Source organism: Taudactylus pleione, unplaced genomic scaffold (genome assembly GCF_031769625.1).
Source record: "Taudactylus pleione unplaced genomic scaffold, aTauple2 ptg000535l, whole genome shotgun sequence".
NCBI lineage: Eukaryota > Metazoa > Chordata > Amphibia > Anura > Myobatrachidae > Taudactylus > Taudactylus pleione.
The window spans coordinates 6,064,429-6,082,795 of NW_028284937.1; the positions used below are offsets into that span (position 1 = coordinate 6,064,429).

Below are 18,367 nucleotides of genomic sequence, written 5' to 3' on the forward strand. Positions count from 1 at the left end.
CCCAGGATACACACTTATGAGAGTGACATGAAAATCATGAATTGCAACAATAACACAACAATAAATAGCATATAAAGGTATTTTACAAATTAATTTGGTTTTCCCATTGAAGTGCATAGACACAGGTTGGAAAGGCATGGAAAGTAACCACTGGGAAAACAGAACCACCTCAACCAAGAGGAATTGCATGTAGGACTGACCTGACGATGTGGCTGATGACCCCACGGGAGCGCACACTGCACGACATAGTGCGTACACGCTTAACGATTTTAACAATTTGTCATTCCAATACACCAGAATCGGGCAAATCATAAAAAAAAATTGCTAAGTGTGTACGCACCTTTAAGTATAAAACGAATGTTAAAACACGAAGTCAAACATATCTCAAGCCCCAGTGTGTATGTAGCCCAAACGTTTCACTATTGACAGACGTTTTGTATACTTAAGGTGGGAACACACTGGACCTGATTCTGACCCGCTCACTGAGTTGCGCTCGCTCTCTGTGAATGGTTTGGTTGCCCGTACGCCACTATCAGGTCGCTACTTTGAGTGACAGATAGTGCCGTTTGTGGGTGGTAACAGGGGAAGGTGCTGCTGCGAATGCAGGCGTGTCAGACCGCCAAAATGCCGTTTAAAGGGCGTGCATAATTAGCGACATTGTACACATCACCTGTATGTATTTCAGCCCACACTGATCGCAGTGCTTGCGGCGGGGAAAGGCAACCTCAAGAGCTGCGAGCAGCTCCTATGGCTCTTGATGTTACCGATTAATCCTACAATTCCCGGAGATGACGTGTGTTGCGAGTGGCAAGGGGGCGTCTTTATACACTAGCGAGCGCTCACTGCCGTAGCTCGCTAAGACATAGAGGGCGTCCTTACGCGACGCAGTGCTAGCGCTTAATTTAAATATCCGGCCCATTTTTGCCAGCGAGCGATCGCATCTTGCGAGCGGATCTGAATGAGCTCCTCTGGACGATGTGTACCGAGACGATATGTAGGCCCGTCGGGACAACATGTCGTGCCGCAGGTACACATCAGAGCGATGTTATGAACGACGCAACGATCATTCTTCCATCCTTCATTAACATGAATGGGGTCTCATGCGACCACGGGAGCGCGCATATCGCGCATACACACTACACAATATGTCATTATGATTTGACCAAATCGTAATAGCATCGTCCCAGTGTGTACCTGGCTTAGCAGTCACAAGACCAACTGTCACACTAATGTACACAAGGATAGCTTCATCACTTCTGGTTACCTTGTTATTGATGTGGTCAAGTTATTAACTATATTCCTGCCTGGAGTGTTTCAAGTTCAACTGATTTCATGATTTCAAAAAGAGCCTTGAAATGACTTTATAGTGAAGCATGAATCGTTCAACAACAGTACAAGTAAATGCACATTAGTGCCGTACGGTAAATTGATTTTTTTTTTTTTTTTTCGAGCATCCTGGGAACACTATTCCAATCTGTCAATTATTAGCATATTGATGTTATGCTTGGCTGCACTCGATTCAGTTCAAAATCCTGAAGTGACGTCAAAGACGGATGATAATGATTGTATCGTTACAGGAGAAAAAAAAAATGAGAGAAAAAAAAAAGGGGGGGGCTGAACGCCAAAGTTATAGACGGAAATAATAATAAAAATACAGTATATCAAATAACCTAACCACATTTGCCATAATTGGCATGCAGCCACAGGGGCTATGAAAGGGCTTATTTCATGCACTACTAGACTATAACCTACACAAGATTTTTTTTTTTTTAACTCCTTGTGTACCAGATTAATTAGCAGCTCATGGGTTAAATGATGCAAAATAGCAACTAAAGGGCACTTTTATGAGTGATGTCCTGTGCTGCTCTGACCATGCTTGTCCCTTATAGAAAAAAAGCAGTTTGCAACAAAAAAATACATTATTGACTTGCTATATGTAGTTCATCCTTCTGCACATTATGAGCAACTATCAGCCATTGCCAATAATTAAGGCGTTAATAAGCTTATTAGGAGAGATTTAAAAAAAAAAAAAAAAGAGAGAGAGAAGAAATCCTGGTGGGGGGTGACTTCCTGTTATCATTTCAGCTTCTATTTGTAATGACATTTGCAATGCAGGGAAAGAGAATAAAAAAGAGATAGAGCATTGCAAGCCCACCCCTTTACCAACATCACCCTCAGCACTTCCAGGAATACTAAGGGAGGGAGGGCTGAGCGGGGACTCACAGCCCAAACCCCTGCTCCGGCCAATAGCGCGCTCGGGAGGGAGGAAAAAGAACACACATACACACACCAAGAAAAACACCCCCTTCCTCCCTCCCCCCTTGAAAAAGTAAAGCTTTGAATGTGGTGAAGTGGGGTCTGACTCCAATGGGAAAATTGCATGCAGAATGCTGGACCAAGGAGACTTTTTCACCCACCAGCATTATTTATGGATTAATTTTTGCATTTACTTAAAATAAAGCCCCCACGTTTTGGCAGAGAGCTACGTGTTTGTAAATATGTATTAGCCTAGTATGTACCAAGATGCATCATGTTACATCTGATTTTCCAGGTACAGTACAAAAACTGTACAAGTTGGATAGGAGCAAGATAGGGAGAGCTGTGCAATAAGAGCAAAAACAAAGGTAAGGTACCCTTTGTTTTACAAAGTGTCGTTGTGTGTATTATAATAATATGCATGTTTGTATTGAACTTCCCATAAGCTCACTCCCCCCTTCCTCCCTGCTGTGCTTTTCCCACACTGTGCATAATGATGTGTAGCATCAATGTTTGGGTTAGCAGAGTTGACTCCAATTCTATCCTGGTAAATGTTAAATATTTAACTATTTATTTGCCTTGCATGTCATTATCCCCTCTTGGGCAATCAGGCTTTACAGAATATCAGATGATATCCGTGCAGCCTAATTAGGCAGGCTTGTATGTGAAATGCAGATTTTGTTATTATAGATGTGGAGCCAGGACAAAAACATGATCTGTTACAGCAGGGAGCTATTCAGTTTCTATATTTTTTTCTAAGTGTTTATAAAGTCCCCACATATGTTCTAGTACAGCGGTTCCCAAACTTTCTTGAATCACGGTGCCATAGAGTATCAGCATTTTTTTTCATGGCCAGAAGTTTCTTCATGAGAAATGTAGCAAAAATGATTAAATAAAGTAAATTGTGCTGACCTGTCATCCCTAGGTTCAGTTATGTGGAGGTGGGCAGGGTTGTTCTCTGTTTTTTACCATATATTTTATGTTTGGCAGCAACCAGCACTAATTTTACCTATCACAGTGGTTCCAAAACTGGGTGCCGTGGCACCCTGGGGTGCCTCAGGGCACTTGCAAGGCTGCCTCAGGTCATTGGTCCAGTACCAAATTAAAATGATTTTTAGTCACTGTGATAGGCAAAACCAGTGCTAACGTCTGCCAATCAAAACATATGTGGACAAAAAGAAGCATAGCCCTGTTAACCACCACATAACTGAACCTAAGAGCGACCTATATAAGCACATTTTACTTCATTTAAATTTTGCTGAGTTTCTCAATAAGGAACTTTTGGCCCAGGGGTGCCATGGAAAAAATCCTGATACTTTAGTGCGCCGTGATTTGAAAAAGTTTGGAACCACTGACCTATCACATTGACCGTAAATAAATTGATTTGGTTCTGGGCCAGCAGCCTGTGGTACCCCTGCAGGTGCCCCGAGGCACCCAGTTTGGGAACACGTGTCCTAGTATATTACAGCCTATCAGCATTTTGCACTCAAGCATCATCTTACAAACAGAATTCATCATTGTTTTTGATTGAATTAAAAACACACTGACATAACGCTTGTTAATGCTCAAATCTTGCAACTCAATTGCACTTTGTACCAAAAGATTGACAATCGTGGTGTGCTATGCAAGTTTTACTTTTTGTAGACGTCCTAGAACATAAGCTTGCGTAGTTTTGTACAGTCTTAACACATTAGTGCATACTTTTTTTTAAGAAAAGTGCCATAAGCAACTGTGTGCCATCAGAGCTAACAATCTACAGTAGCTGCCGCATGTAAAAAAAATATACCCCCTAAAGTGTCTGGCTTCTATGCTACCAAACCACATAGGGCAACGGGCAATGCTTTGTATAGTGAATTGGAGTTTCCTCAATATGCACATTGAGGCATTCTGCCATAAAAGTTATTCTGGCTTGTGACCACTGTATTCTTACTTGTAAGTAAGCAATTTATAGAATGCCGGTGGCAACTTGGCACTGTACAGTGGCACCAGGTGTTAATTCTTTCTTTTGCTATTAAATGAATGGAAATTTTGAGAATGAGCACAGAGTAACCATTCATAAATAATTCTGCAAAATGCCTACTGACTGAGCGTTTAAAATAGACATTTGAACCTTATCTCACACTGTTTATCTGTATCCCAAGAGAAATCCCACACTATCCTTATGTTACAAGTTTTATAATACTTAAATACCAAATGACATATCGAGCAGACTATTTTTGTAAAAGAGGGAAACCTCTCTCAGAGGTGGGGAGAAGTTACAGTTTTTGAAACTTTGTGAATTTTTCTAATGCCGAGACTTAGTAACCTGGAGTCTGCTGGTCTTCCCGAGATCACCAGTAACTTATTCCTACTGTCTTTTATAATTGTTACAGCAGAGTGTGTTCACTACATGCAAATTATGAGCCAGCACAATTAAGATCTCTAAAGAGAGCTAAAGAAAATAAATTAAACATGAATTTAGTTATAATTGTATAGCATGATCAGGACAGCTGCTCTATATAATAGGGTGTGAATGTTATGAATTAGATAAACAGAGTGTTCTATGACAGCTGTAGTGTTCCTATCCAGTGGTGCTTTTTAAATGCATTTCACGTGCGCTTTTAAAGTATTTGAGTGTTCCGAATATTAGAAGCAATTGTTACTTTTTGGCATATTTACTTGCTTAACGTTATAGGACTTTTAGTTGCTCTATTTCTGTGTTTACCACATGTAGACACATCTGGGAGCCTACACTAGAAAACATTAGTAAACAGCTAGTAACACGCCAGTAAAAATTAGGACAAAAGGAGCAATTCAAACTGCTTTTCTACATATTGATATGTATAGTCGCCTCATAGTACATATCTATCTATCTATCTATCTATCTATCTATCTATCTATCTATCTATCTATCTATCGTAGGTATAAGCTGCTTCTAACATATAGGTATTCCCAATTAATCTTTAAGTGATACCATTAACTAGCAACCATTGCAGACAGTGGCTCATTACGGCCAGTTTGTACAGACATTCTATAAAGGGATGTATGCATATAATAAAGTTACTGCTGTACAGTATTATAAACCGAATGACGACCTATAATCGTAAAATGAAGCTTTGTTCTCGCCTTGGATAGTTCGGCTGTGTATAAGGTTATAGTAATGCAATAAAGTAATCAAACAAATCGGCATCACTGCCAAGAGAATACAGATGTGTCCTCGCTCATCTTTGCTGCAGTCGCGTCAAACAGCCACTCATGGTGCGACTGGTTGCGTGAGCCTCTGCTAGCACCTGGTGTCTTCTTTGCATCTTTTTGTGCCGAAAATGCGTCTAAGGCCCGTCTTCAATTAGCCGCGAAAAGTTGGAATCCGTGAAAAAGTATCGGCGATTGCAACCTTTCGCCAGGCGGAAACTTATCTCCGTATTCAATTGCAAACACTTTTTGCGTACGCGAAAACGCAATGCAATGTAATGGATAAAAGATTCGCCTCTGAATAGGTGGAGAAAAAAAGTGCGAAATCGCTATTTTGGGGTGCAAAGGTGGGGAAACCACTCTGCACCCTTGGGACAGCCCCCTCCCCCAAAGGATAACTGCGTCATAAAACCCCTAAAAAAAATGAGGAACACCCAAAAAAAGCACTTTGAAAATGGGGCGAAAAACTGCAAAGTGGGGGTACAAACTTAAAAACTAGCAAAAAACATTTTTGGGGGGCCTGCAAGTATGGGTGAGGTGTTTTTTGGATTGCAGGTGCTTGTTTCAGGTGCGTGTTTTTTTTTGTTTTGTTGTTTTTTTACGTTTTTAAAACTTTACATTAGCTACTTTAAACCATGCTTGCACCCATTTTCAAGTACCCCAAATATGACAGGACTACTTATTTTCACCCAAAAAAACTGTTAATGCTATTCTACACAACTTGTGCTAAGACGCTAATTAGAGGAAATTGACACACCTTAAGTACCCCAAATAGCTTTATTAGGGCTATTCGGGGGCATGTACATTGATCCCCAATGTTAGTGCATCTTTTAGGGGGTGTCAGGCTGATTTCCCCAATTCTGTCACCATTTTTCGCCTGGTTGCATTCGCCGGGTAGCGTTTTTGCGTCTTTTGGAATTGAATAGGGTGAATTGCGGGTACGCGCGTGATAAGTTTCCGCGGCTAAAATACGTGATGTAGGCGAAAAGTCCGACAGGTGAAAAAGTATCGCAGGTGCGAAACTAATTGAATAAAGCCCTAAGTCGCAGTGCGATGTGACTAGGACGCACCAGCAGACTGTGCTGATTAATTTAATATTTGACACTTGTATATGGCTGAGTCCTTCAATCAGCATGCAAAGTGCTGCGATGCAGCAGCTTTTTTTTCCACGCCAAGTGCCATTTAAATTTTCAGTTGCACACAGATATACAAGTGTCACACATCAAATTAGCAGTCTCCTGGTGCGTCCTAGTCACATCGCATTCTGCACAAAAAGACGCCCAACGCTAGCAGAATTGCACAGGACCTGATGGCTCACTAACGCCAGGCATATCGTGCTGCATGGCGTATTGAGGCTAGATGAGCCTTACATCTGTAAGGGTGTATTGTGTGGGGGGGTTTTTTGGTTTTTTAACTTAACCCCAGAAGATTGGGAATTCCCCCAAGTAATTTCCAATTATAAACTGGGAAAGGAAAATATTTAATACCACTAGCTCTGGTTCAATATGATCTGCATTGGCCTGAAGTCATTAATGATGATTATGTGACGGACAGAAGAGTCTGAAGAATACAGTTATTTAAGGTGTTAAAAAAGAAAACCTACACAAACACCACGACCATACTACTACTAAACACGGTGAGAATTTTGGACACGGTCTTCAATCTCCTACTTAAAGTTCTTTTGTCCCGTCTGCAATGGATAGAGTAGAAAGGCCCCTTTCTTCTGCACAGTGAAGGATTACACAAAGTAGGGCCCATGCAGTGGAGCAAGCTGTAGTAAGGCGGAAGTTTGGGCCTGTGTCATTGCGTCACTTCAGCCCACCAGTGTCCCTTAGCTCACTTACCGCTGTGAGACTTTGAAATGAAGTGGCTGGAGGTGGACTCGGCATTGTTTACTCTCAGCTGTCCAATCAGGTGTCCCTTTGCGGAGGTGCAAGCAAGGTTTCCCTAGTGCAATAAAGGGAGGAACACCCACCATTTCCGCAACTCAGAACTTTTATTTAAAATCAGAATTTTAAACTTGGAATTACATTTTAAGAACTGTAATTGCTTAACTTTATTGGACTTTTACTTAGGTTTAAGGGCTGGCGAGCCCTTACTTAAATCGGAGAAACTTGTATGAATTAGGGAACATGGGTAATACAGTATGCTGATAAGTGTTAACCCACAGCCCCAAGCTGGCTTCTCCCAATTTTATTTTTTTATTTTTTTTTCAATCTATTTTATTTTAAAGAATCACATGACATCCCAGGCTCACTGCAGCTCATCCAATCAAAGCAGGAGGTGTGAGTTCAGTGCATTCTGCACAAGTGCTCTCTTTCCTTCATTTCTGCAAACTCCAACTGTACAGGAAAGTCATTTTAGAACTGTGAGGATGTTTAAGTGGCATGTAGGATAGGTCTGAGTGACCTGTGCGACGAATGTGGGATAGATCTGTGCAGGGGCATAACTAGATATCTGTAGGCCCTACAGCAAAAGTTGTAAGGACCCCTATGCATCACCCAATGGTGAAAAATGTGTATAACACATGTATTGTAACTTTGTCAGAGAAGCTGTGGGCACCAAAGCAGCTGCACTGCCTGCACCTATGGTAGTTATGCCATCGGGTCTGAGTGACCTGCAAGGGGCATGTGGGATAGGTCTGAGTGACCTGCAAGGGGCATGTGGGATAGGTCTGAGTGACCCGCAAGGGGCATGTGGGATAGGTCTGAGTGACCTGCAAGGGGATTGTGGGATAGGTCTGAGTGACCTGCAAGGGGCATGTGGGATAGGTCTGAGTGACCTGCAAGGGGCATGTGGGATAGGTCTGAGTGACCTGCAAGGGGAATGTGGCATGTTTGGAAGTCTAGGTGGCAGGTGAGGAGGTCTGAATAGCAAGCGGAGGGTATGTGGAGTGATCATAGTAGAAAAGTATTGGAGTTTTTATGGGTTCTGAGGACAATTGGAGCTGTTTTAGAGCAAGCTGGAGGTCTGAGGCAAGTGAGGGCATTTTGGGATGAGTGATGTGCTGAAGTTGTTTTGGGGATATTTTTATTCATTAAATTAAGAGTAAAGTGTGACCCTTATGAGTAGGGATGTGCGCCGGCCCCCGTGTTTTGGTTTTGTATCTGTATTTAAAAAAAAAAATCATAAAAACAGCTAAAATCACATCATTTGGCCCTGTTTTTGTACCTACAGTATTATTAACTTCAATAACATTTATTTCCAGTCAGTTCCGGTCAATTTTGACCCCCTCACAATATTGATTTCATCTAGTTTAGGCCAAAAGGTTGCATCCAGTTAGCTAGCTGGCTGACTAAGCTAAGTGACAGCAGTGGGCTTCACTAACGTGGCAGTTCAGCTTCCAACATGGCACAGAGTGGCATTGCAGTGGTAGACAGGATGACAGTTTAATAAACTATACGACCCCTAGGAAGTTTAAAAACCAAGAATGTTTTCCTTAACTAGGTCAGAGGCTCGACGGAGTTGGAATATGTTTATGGACTGAAGACAGGGAAAGGACGGAAAGATTGATTGGTGTTTAATTTATTTTTTATTTTAATGTTTTGATTCTTAAGGAAATTTACGAGGGCAGTGTCACTGAACAATAATAGCGTAGCTACTAGCTACAGTAGCACACACACAAAGAAAAATCAAAAAAGATCTCCCCTGGACGAGGCAGTGGCCCCTTGATGAACAACAAAGCACCCCTGCCGAGTGAGGACAGACCACCTGCAGAGTCACAAATACATGGACGATAAACTGTGGTCTGGCCGGCAGTGTCACCAAACAATAAAAGCGTAGCTAATTTTCTAACACGTGCACACACACACACACACACAAAAAAAGTACTTTTAATTGTTTTTTACACTGGAGAAGAGCACCCCTGATTGACAGAGCACCCCCTCTGGACAACACAGCACCCCTTAATGGACTGCAGCCCTAGCCCCTTGATGGACAGGGCAACAACACAGCAGCAGCCCCTTGATTGACAGGACAAGTGACACAGCAGCTGCAGCACCCACTGAAGCAACCCCCTTTATATACTGCAGCCCCAGCCCCTTTATGGACAACACAGCAGCCTTCAGCCCCAGACCCCGACAGGACAAGTTGGACAACACACAGACAATGACAGCAACACATCTGTTCAGTTCACCATCCACACCCGGAGTGAAAATATGCTGATCACCGGGACCTTTATAGAATCCAAAACCTGTGAGAATCAGACAGCGGGAGGATGACTATTTGCCTCGTTTTGAGATCCGAGTCAGGCGGGAAAACCCGAGCCGGTCTTGGATCCGACTCGGAAATGCAATTTTCAGGTGGGTCCGGTTCTCAGAGAACCAGACCAGCTCATTTCTACTTATAAGGCACATGTCGCTTGAAGTTTATAGGAGTGTGCACCACTGGTGTAAAAGTTTTGGGGCTATACCTAATACTTCATTATGAGATTCTATGCAAAATATGTCAACATGAATACATGAGGGAGTAGTGGAAACAGATCTTTAGATAGTGAATAGGCAGAAGGGTGCTTGGCAATGATGAACTATAATCTTCTCAATAACACTAAATTCTTGACAAGTACTTGAGGTAATTTTGCATTTTATTTACATTTGTTATGTTAACTGCTGTCCTATGTTATTAGGCTTCGGACATTTTCCAGGTTTGAAGACAGAAGTCTGCTATATATAATAAAATACTTTCCTCATGACAACAGATTTATCTAAAATATCTCAAATGTCTTCAAATATGATAGAATTCTGATATTTCCTACATGTTTGTGAATGTAATTCGTAGCTATTTTCAGCGATGCAACTTGATTTTTAAGGTCGCAGGTCTTTTATTTTTTTTATGGCATATTGAGTCTGCATGTGAAATGTATTAGATTATCATTTGACTGTATTCATTGGAACATACTTGGTACATCTCCAGTTCTGGAAGGATTAATGCAATTCTGCAAATGTGAAGGCATGCGTAATTTCCAGAATACTGTCTCCAAGTTTGCTACTCATTTCATCTATGGAAAACATTGACACTTCTTTTGGTTATTTACCAGAATGGTGGTGCCAGAAGGGTATGCTTTAATCAGGCTTTGAGAATTCCCAGTATCCCTAGACTGAGCCAGCACTCCTCAAATGTCTCCTGCCTCTAAGCTGGTGTATGATAGTGCGCAACTATATTTACTTCTCATTAACTGTTTCTACATATATCGTGACGTCATCTGTGGTTGGAAATGTTTTTGAGAAGTATTACAAGAGAGCTTATTATATGCTAGTCCCTTTTTTCAATGAAACAAGATATTGCGATGCTCATAAGCCGGGCCGCCCATAATAGTTATGGGGCCTATGACAAATGTTTGATGGTTTTTTTAACTACTTAATCTAAATCTACCCTTTCCTGTTTGCATTTCCTGCCTCATGCAAGTGATTGCATTATGCAAATTAGAGGGAGGAGTCAAATTCATCTGCATTCTAATGCTGGGTACACACTGAACAGATCTATCTGCAGATCGAGTGACCTGCAGATATATCTGTAGATGATGGTCGTTCATATACACTGAACGACCATCATCTTCCAGACAGCCGCGGGCACGTTGGCCAGGAGGCGGTTCGAGGGTCTGTCTGCCCCCCTCCCTGCGGTTGCCACTGCATGTGTAAGGGCGTTCTGCGGACCACCCATACACACTTGACGATGGACAGATATGTCTGTAGCTATATCTGTCCATCGGCTGTGCAGCACAGCCAATTTGATATATGTCTGTGAACGACGTAGTTCACAGACATATCGCTGGCACACACTGGCCGACGGGCACCAGATATATTGGCCGATCAATTGATCGGCCAATATATCGGCCAGTGTGTACCCAGCTTAACAGTTAAAAACACAGAGTAATTCTTTCCTAGAACTTCTGTAGGAACAGGTATAAATTTAGGTATAAATTGCGTATCTTTCATAATGTGCCAGGACTGTATGTTGTATGGCTTGATGTAAAGCATGCCCACTGCCAGGGCCGCAGAGAGCGTCCACGAGCCCTGGTACTGAGAGGAGGCATGCTATACAGGAGGACACCAACTGCCGCACTGGGCACTGGTGGCCACATAGGAGCACTTACCTGTCCCCCTTCACAGCTGCTGCACCCACAGGACAGCTGGGAGGAGGGGACGTGAGGGCATGTGCACTCAGGGGGAAGTCTCTCCCCATAGGTACAAGCTGCTGTGGTGTGTGCTTTGTGATCAGTAGGAAGCACGTGCCCCCCGCCCTCACGTCCCCTCCTCCCCTGCCGGGCTGCTCCAATAAGCCTGGACTCGGGTAATTAGTGAAGCGGTCCTTTGCCTATTTCAAGTTCTTCAGCGGGAATGGGATTGAAATGCCGGCAGCTGCCCAACAGGATGAAGATCCCGACAGAGGCAGATGAGTACCCTAACCTGCCCTGTACCCCCCCCTCCCTCCTACCCCTCCCTTAGTGGTGCCTATCCCTAACCTCCCCCTAGTGCCTATCCCTAACCTCCCCCTAGTGCCCAACCCTAACCTTCCCCCGGGAGTGCCTAACCCTAACCCCCCCTTACCGCTCCCTAAACCTAACCTGCCAGGGGGGTGCCTATCCCTCCCACTAGGGGTGCCTATTACTTACCCCTCCCACCCCAAAAAAACCTAACACTAACCCCGCTAAGTGCCCTAAACCTAACCCTTCAAACCCCCCCACCCCCACTCCCCACGGCTAAGGGGACGCGCGGCCCGTACTTACCTCATTCGGGCACGCGTCCTCCTGGATTCTGTCGTCGGGATTATGATAGGCGTCGGTATTTCAACGCCTATCATGAATCCTTTGTCACATAACTACATCCCCTTCAGCGCGTTGACAAAACTGTGAGAGAAATTCTGTCATGGCAACAGGGGTGTTTAGGCAATAGAGCAGCTCAAATAAAATTGTGTGTAATTTATGTCTTTCTGCAAATTGCACTTCTTTGTATTGCACGTGTGAGCAAAACATTTGTACGTGTCTCTGCCTAAGTAGATTCAAACACATTGTGCCTATACATCTCCTTGCAATTAGATGAGTAGAATGAAGTTGGGGCGCGTAAGCACTGGCATAGTACAATAAGGGCATGTTCATACAGCCGATACAGATCACAACAAAGCGGCCCCTATCTGGAGGAGTATAATCACTTTTGGATGCTCGACCTATGCTACAAAACTGATGGTGACAGCAAATGGCAACTGCTTCTGATTTGCTGAGTTCTTCCTTCTCAATGATACGATTAATATTGTAATGTCATTCCTGCGATCTATTTGCATTCTTTCAACGACATTTGCAATCTGTCCGCAGCAGGAAAGAAGATCACTGTTTTAAAGGGGAAGACCACAACGGATGTTTGTATTTAATTTAATTAGTACTCATACTTTGCATTTGTATTTAATTGTATTTTACATGCTAAATGTGCCTTCTTTATTATTTAATAACACTGGGCTTGATTCACTACCGTACGCAACTGCGATTACGCACGCAATCGGGCGATTGTTGCGTTCTGGGGATGCATCGCTGTGCGTGAACCAGCTGCTGCGATCAGGAATTAGATCGGAGTGACTACGCAGATCCATCATAGAGTGTTAGACAGGAAATGCTGTTTGTGGGAGGTGATGGGGGGTGGTCTGCGAAACGTAGGCGTCCCAGTGCAGGGGCGTTCATAAATTAGCCAATACGATAGCCTACGCAGCCTGAGGTCTCATAGCGTGCATGGAAGTTAGCAATTTCTGAGTAAGGTCAGAGCTTGTGCAAGTGTGTGCGTGAGGCTGCGATGGTACTCGATTGTACCGATGGTTTTGCAGTCTTGCTCAACAGTACATATGTGTGCTAAGTAAAATGGGAGTCCCTGTGTAGTTCTGCGACAGGATAGTGATCACAATGGATTAGCATACTATCGCAGTTGAACTGCGTGCGTAATCACAATTGCATATGAAGTTGCGATCCGTAGTGAATCAGGCCCACAGTCCAGGCATTGGGGCATATTTAAAAAAAATGGCACATAAAAGCACAAGAAATTAGCATTCCTCATAGCTGCATACAGATTTGGAATGCTTTATCAATATATCTAGTATCAGACATCGGGACATGGGCTCCGATAAGACCACATGCCTGCGAATGCTAAAGTGTAAAGTGATCTTTTACACATTCACTTTAATTCCGGATTCAGACCCACTTGTCAGTGCTATTGTGTCTGCATGGCCATTCGGCTGTGAAATAGTTGCAGGGTTAGTATTAGAGATGAGCGGTTCGGATTCTGTGGAATCCGAACCGCTCCGAACATTGGGGATCCGAGTTCACCCGAACCCTGTTCGGGTGTTCACCGCCTGACTCGGATCCCCGTTCGGGGCCGAACGGCGGCCGCCTGATGTCGGATTCTCACTAGAGAATCCGACATCAGGTCTCCTCGCGTGTAGGGCAGAGCGCGCTCTGCCCTACACAGACACACAGCCGCCAGCGGCAGCTGTGTGTTTGTTACAGCAGCCAATGAGAGTCACACAGACTCTCATTGGCTGCTGCACGGAGGGAGCCGGCTGGAGCTCACACATGAGCTCCGTCTTCCGGCTCTCTCCTCAGCGTGTGACAGAGCGGACGGCGCGGGAGCGGGGATACAGGTAAGTTTTTATTTGTGCAAGGGCCGGGGGTGCTACTGGGGGGGGGGTCTGCTACTGGGGGTGCGGGTGGGCCTACTGGGGGGGGTCTGCACTACTGGGGGGGGTCTGCTACTGGGGGGGGGCTATACTACTGGGGGGGCCATACTACAGAGGGGCTGCTACTGGGGGGGCTATACTACTCGGGGGGGGGTCTGCTACTGGGGGGGCCATACTACTGAGGGGCCTGCTACTGGGGGGGCTTACTACTACTGGGGGGGGCCTGCTACTGGGGCAGCCTACTACAGGGGGGGCCATACTACAGGGGGGGCTACTACTGGGGGGGGGCTGCTACTGGGGGGGCCATACTACTGGGGGGGCCATACTACTGGGGGGGCATACTACTGGGTGGCATGCTAATGGGGGGCATACTACTGGGGGGGCCTGCTAATGGGGGGCATACTACTGGGTGGCATGCTAATGCGGGGCATACTACTGGGGGGGCCTGCTAATGGGGGCATACTACTTGGGGGCATTCTACTGGGGGCACTGCATAGTGGACCCTACTACTAAGGGGACTGCATAGGGGACATTGTGTAAGGGACACCGCTACTGTGGGCATTGTGTAAAAGGGTCACTACTGTGGGCATTGTGTAAAAGGGGCACTACTGTGTGTCGTAACATAAATAAGAGACACTACTTTATGGTGTAATGTGAATCAGGCCCTATGTGCGGTGTAATGCGAATAAGATTGTGCACTGTGACTCCTAGGGCCGTAGCCCACTTTGTAAACAAGTACTGTGACTCTGCTGGCCGTACCCCACTGGGTGGGTGCACTACTTTTCATTTCTGCCACTGCTGTGTGGCAATGTGTCATAGATGTGCTTTATACTGTGGTGTCTGTGTCGTTGTGCCGCTGCTTTGTCGCTTAGTAACCAGTCAGCTCACTGCAACCTTTGGCCAATAATGTTGAAAACAATATTATAAGCTGTGATATGGTCTAAATTGACTGGAAATTAATGTTATTGAGGTTAATAATACTCTAGGAAGAAAAAAAAGACCAATTTATGTGATTTTAGCTTTTTTTGTCAATTTTTGTAAAAAAATCCAAATCCAAATCCAGTCACCGCAGTTTGGCAAATCCAAATCCAAAGCCAAAGCCGGACGACGAATTAGAACCAAATCCAAATCCAAATCCGGCAAAAATGGTCCGGCGCACATCCCTAGTTAGTATTAGAGATGAGCGGTTCGGATTCTGTGGAATCCGAACCGCTCCGAACATAGGGGATCCGAGTCCACCCGAACCCTGTTCGGGTGTTTCCCGCCTGACTCTGATCCCCGTTTGGGGCCGAATGGCGGCCTCCTGATGTCGGATTCTCGCGAGAGAATCTGACGTCAGGGCTCCTCTAGTGTAGGGCAGACCGCTGTGATAGCGGTGTGTCCTACACAGATCAACCACACAGCCGCCAGCGACAGCTGTGTGTTTGTAATAGCAGCCAATGAGAGTCAGGCAGACTCTCATTGGCTGCTGCACGGAGGGAGCCTGTTGGAGGTCACTCATGAGCTCCGTCTTCCGGCTCCCTCCGCACGTAATAGAGCAGAGCGGATGGCGGCAGGAGCTGGGATTCAGGTAAGTTTTTTTTTGTTTGTTTGTTTGTTTTTTATTTGTGTGTTTGTAAGGAGGTGCTACTGGGGAGCATACTACTACTGGGGGCCTGCTAATGGGGGCACTGCTACTGGGAGGCATACTACTGGGGGCCTGCTAATGGGGGCACTACTACTGGGGGCCTGCTAATGGGGGCACTACTACTGGGGGCATACTACTGGGGCACTAGTGGGGGCCTGCTAATGGGGGCACTACTACTACTGGGGGCATGCTAATGGGGGCACTAGTGGGGGCCTGCTAATGGGGGCACTACTACTGGGGGGCATACTACTACTGGGGGCACTGCTACTGGGGGCATACTACTGGGGGCCTGCTAAAGGGGGCACTACTACTGGGGGTCTGCTAATGGGGGCACTACTACTGGGGGGATATTACTACTGGGGGCACTGCTAATGGGGGCACTGCAACTGGGGGGCATACTACTACTGGGGGCACTGCATAGGGGGCCCTACTACTAAGGGGACTGCATAGGCGGCACCACTACTGGGGGCATTGTGTAAGGGACACCACTGCTGTGGGCATTATATAAGTGGCACTACTACTGTGGGCATTGTATAAGGGGCATTACTACTGTGGGCTTTGTGTATAAGGGTCACTACTGTGGGCATTGTGTAAAAGGGTCACTACGGTGGGCATTGTATAAGGAGCATTACTACTGTGGGCATTGTGTAAAAGGTTCACTACTGTGGGCATTGTGTAAAAGGGGCACTACTGTGGGCACTGTGTAAAAGGGGCACTACTGTGTGTCGTAACATAAATAAGAGACATTAATTTATGGTGTAATGTGAATCAGGGACACTATGGGGGTCATTCAGACCCGCTCGCGAGCGAAGGTCGCTCGCTAGCAGGTCGATGTTGGGCGCATGCGCACGACGGGGGGGAGCTCCGTCGTACGCATGCGCGAGACCCGGCGAGCGACGAGGAATATGTCGCTCGGGGTCTCGCACCAAAGGGGGCGTGCTGTCGATGGTGAGTGACAGTACGCCCCCTTTGGTGGGCGTTCCGGAGGCGTTCCCATGGGAACGCCTACCGTCTGAGTCCGGCCCCGCTGACATCACTAGTGAACACCTCCGCGGCCTCCTGGTCGCTAGCTAAGCTGTGGGTAACCACCCACAGCTTTAGCGTCCGACCAGGTTGATGGTCGAGGTGGTCAAGCCATCGCGACCATCGGGGCTTGCGACGAGACCCTAAGGTTGGGTCTCAGCAACCCGCAAGCCCCAGGGAGCTTCCTGCTCTGATCGAGCAGGAAGCTCCCCACTGACATCACTGCTGATGTCTGTGTGGCCGCCCACAAAACGGCAGGCGTTCCGTCAGCCACACCTCCGCCCCGCCTACAAAACGGGGCGAGCTGTCGATCACCATCGACAGCCGCCCCTTTTATAGTGAGCTCCGGAGCGAGAGAATTTCTCCAGGGCTTGCGCACGCGCAGTGCGGCCGCTGCGTGTGCGCAGGGCCATAACATCGACCCGGTTGCGACCAGGTCTGAATGAGGGCCAATGTGTCTATAAGGGCACAAAAATTGGCAGTGAGTCAATGGGTCATAGAAGTTGTGAACTCTGGTTTTAGTAATGTTCTCTTGACTAAAGCTTCAATTACATAGAGCAATTCTAAGGTCCAGTCGATAGTTTTAGACCAAAGTCTGCCTAAATTGCTCTGTGTGGGTATAAAGTGACTTCCAATCCCTGTTTATGGTTGGCTTTGTTTTAACTTTGCCAATGAAAGTTAAAAATTCCCAGTTTACAAGCCTGCCCACATTGCAGATGAAGAAATTGGACCACACTTCTAAACATTATTGATCATGCCCACAGCCTACCCAGCCATGCCCACGCCCACAGCCTCCCAAACAGCCACACCTCAGATCACACCTATTTTTTTCTGTATATAAAAGAAGTAAAATAGCACTGTAAACAAATCACTATAAAACAAAACAAAAACAAAACTGTATGAGGGTGTTCAAGATAACTAGGGCTTAGTTCCATAAATATTCATTGGCACACTTTGGGCCCCATTTATCAACGAAGGTAAACACCAGCTGCATTTTTCGTTTAGTATCATTGTGATACAAATGAAAAAGCCACTAGTATTTACCAATACTTACCCCTCTGGCGACGTCCTTCTCGTCTGCGAGGTCCTCCGCTGGGCCAGCGGCGGGGGTCTTGTGTAATGCACATGCGCGACGGGCCATCTGCGCATGTGCATGACACAGGGACTCGGCAGTGCCTGGAAGGCTTCGCTAAAGCCAGAAAGGCAGCGCCGGGTACCCATTGCCATCGATGCTGGGACAAACGGCGGTAATGTTAGATTACCACTGCTTAAATCCAAAAAGGATGACATTAACCCCTTTAGCGAGCACTAAAGGAGTGGTATGCAGAGGGGAAGCCGGCAGACCTAATCCCGACAGCCGGCTTCCCGACTGCTTTATCCCAGCGAGGGTTAAATGACAGGTGTCTAAATCTAGACGCCTGTAATTTTACCGACGCTGGGCATCCCGATCGAAGGGACGCCGAGCGCAGATAGCCGCAGGTTTTAGGTTTAGGGCTCCCGGGGGGGGGACTTAGGGTTAGGCTCCCCCCTAGGAGGTTAGGGTTAGGCTAGGGGGAGGGAGGGTTAGGGTTAGGCACCGGGGGGAAGATTAGGGTTATGCACCCCTAAGGGAGGGTTAGGGTTAGGGGAGGGAATTGG

At 45.9% G+C, this 18,367-nt stretch overlaps 1 protein-coding gene across 1 annotated transcript in view; it reads left to right on the plus strand.

Moving 5' to 3' along the window:
* Positions 1-2,163: 2,163 nt before the first annotated feature.
* LOC148501071 (suppressor of cytokine signaling 3-like) overlaps positions 2,164-18,367 on the plus strand; it is a 48,131-nt gene continuing 31,927 nt past the window's right edge. Inside the window, exon 1 of the mRNA XM_088450992.1 lies at positions 2,164-2,624. The gene's annotated coding sequence lies outside the window, so the exon portion shown is untranslated. The remainder of the gene's footprint in view (positions 2,625-18,367) is intronic.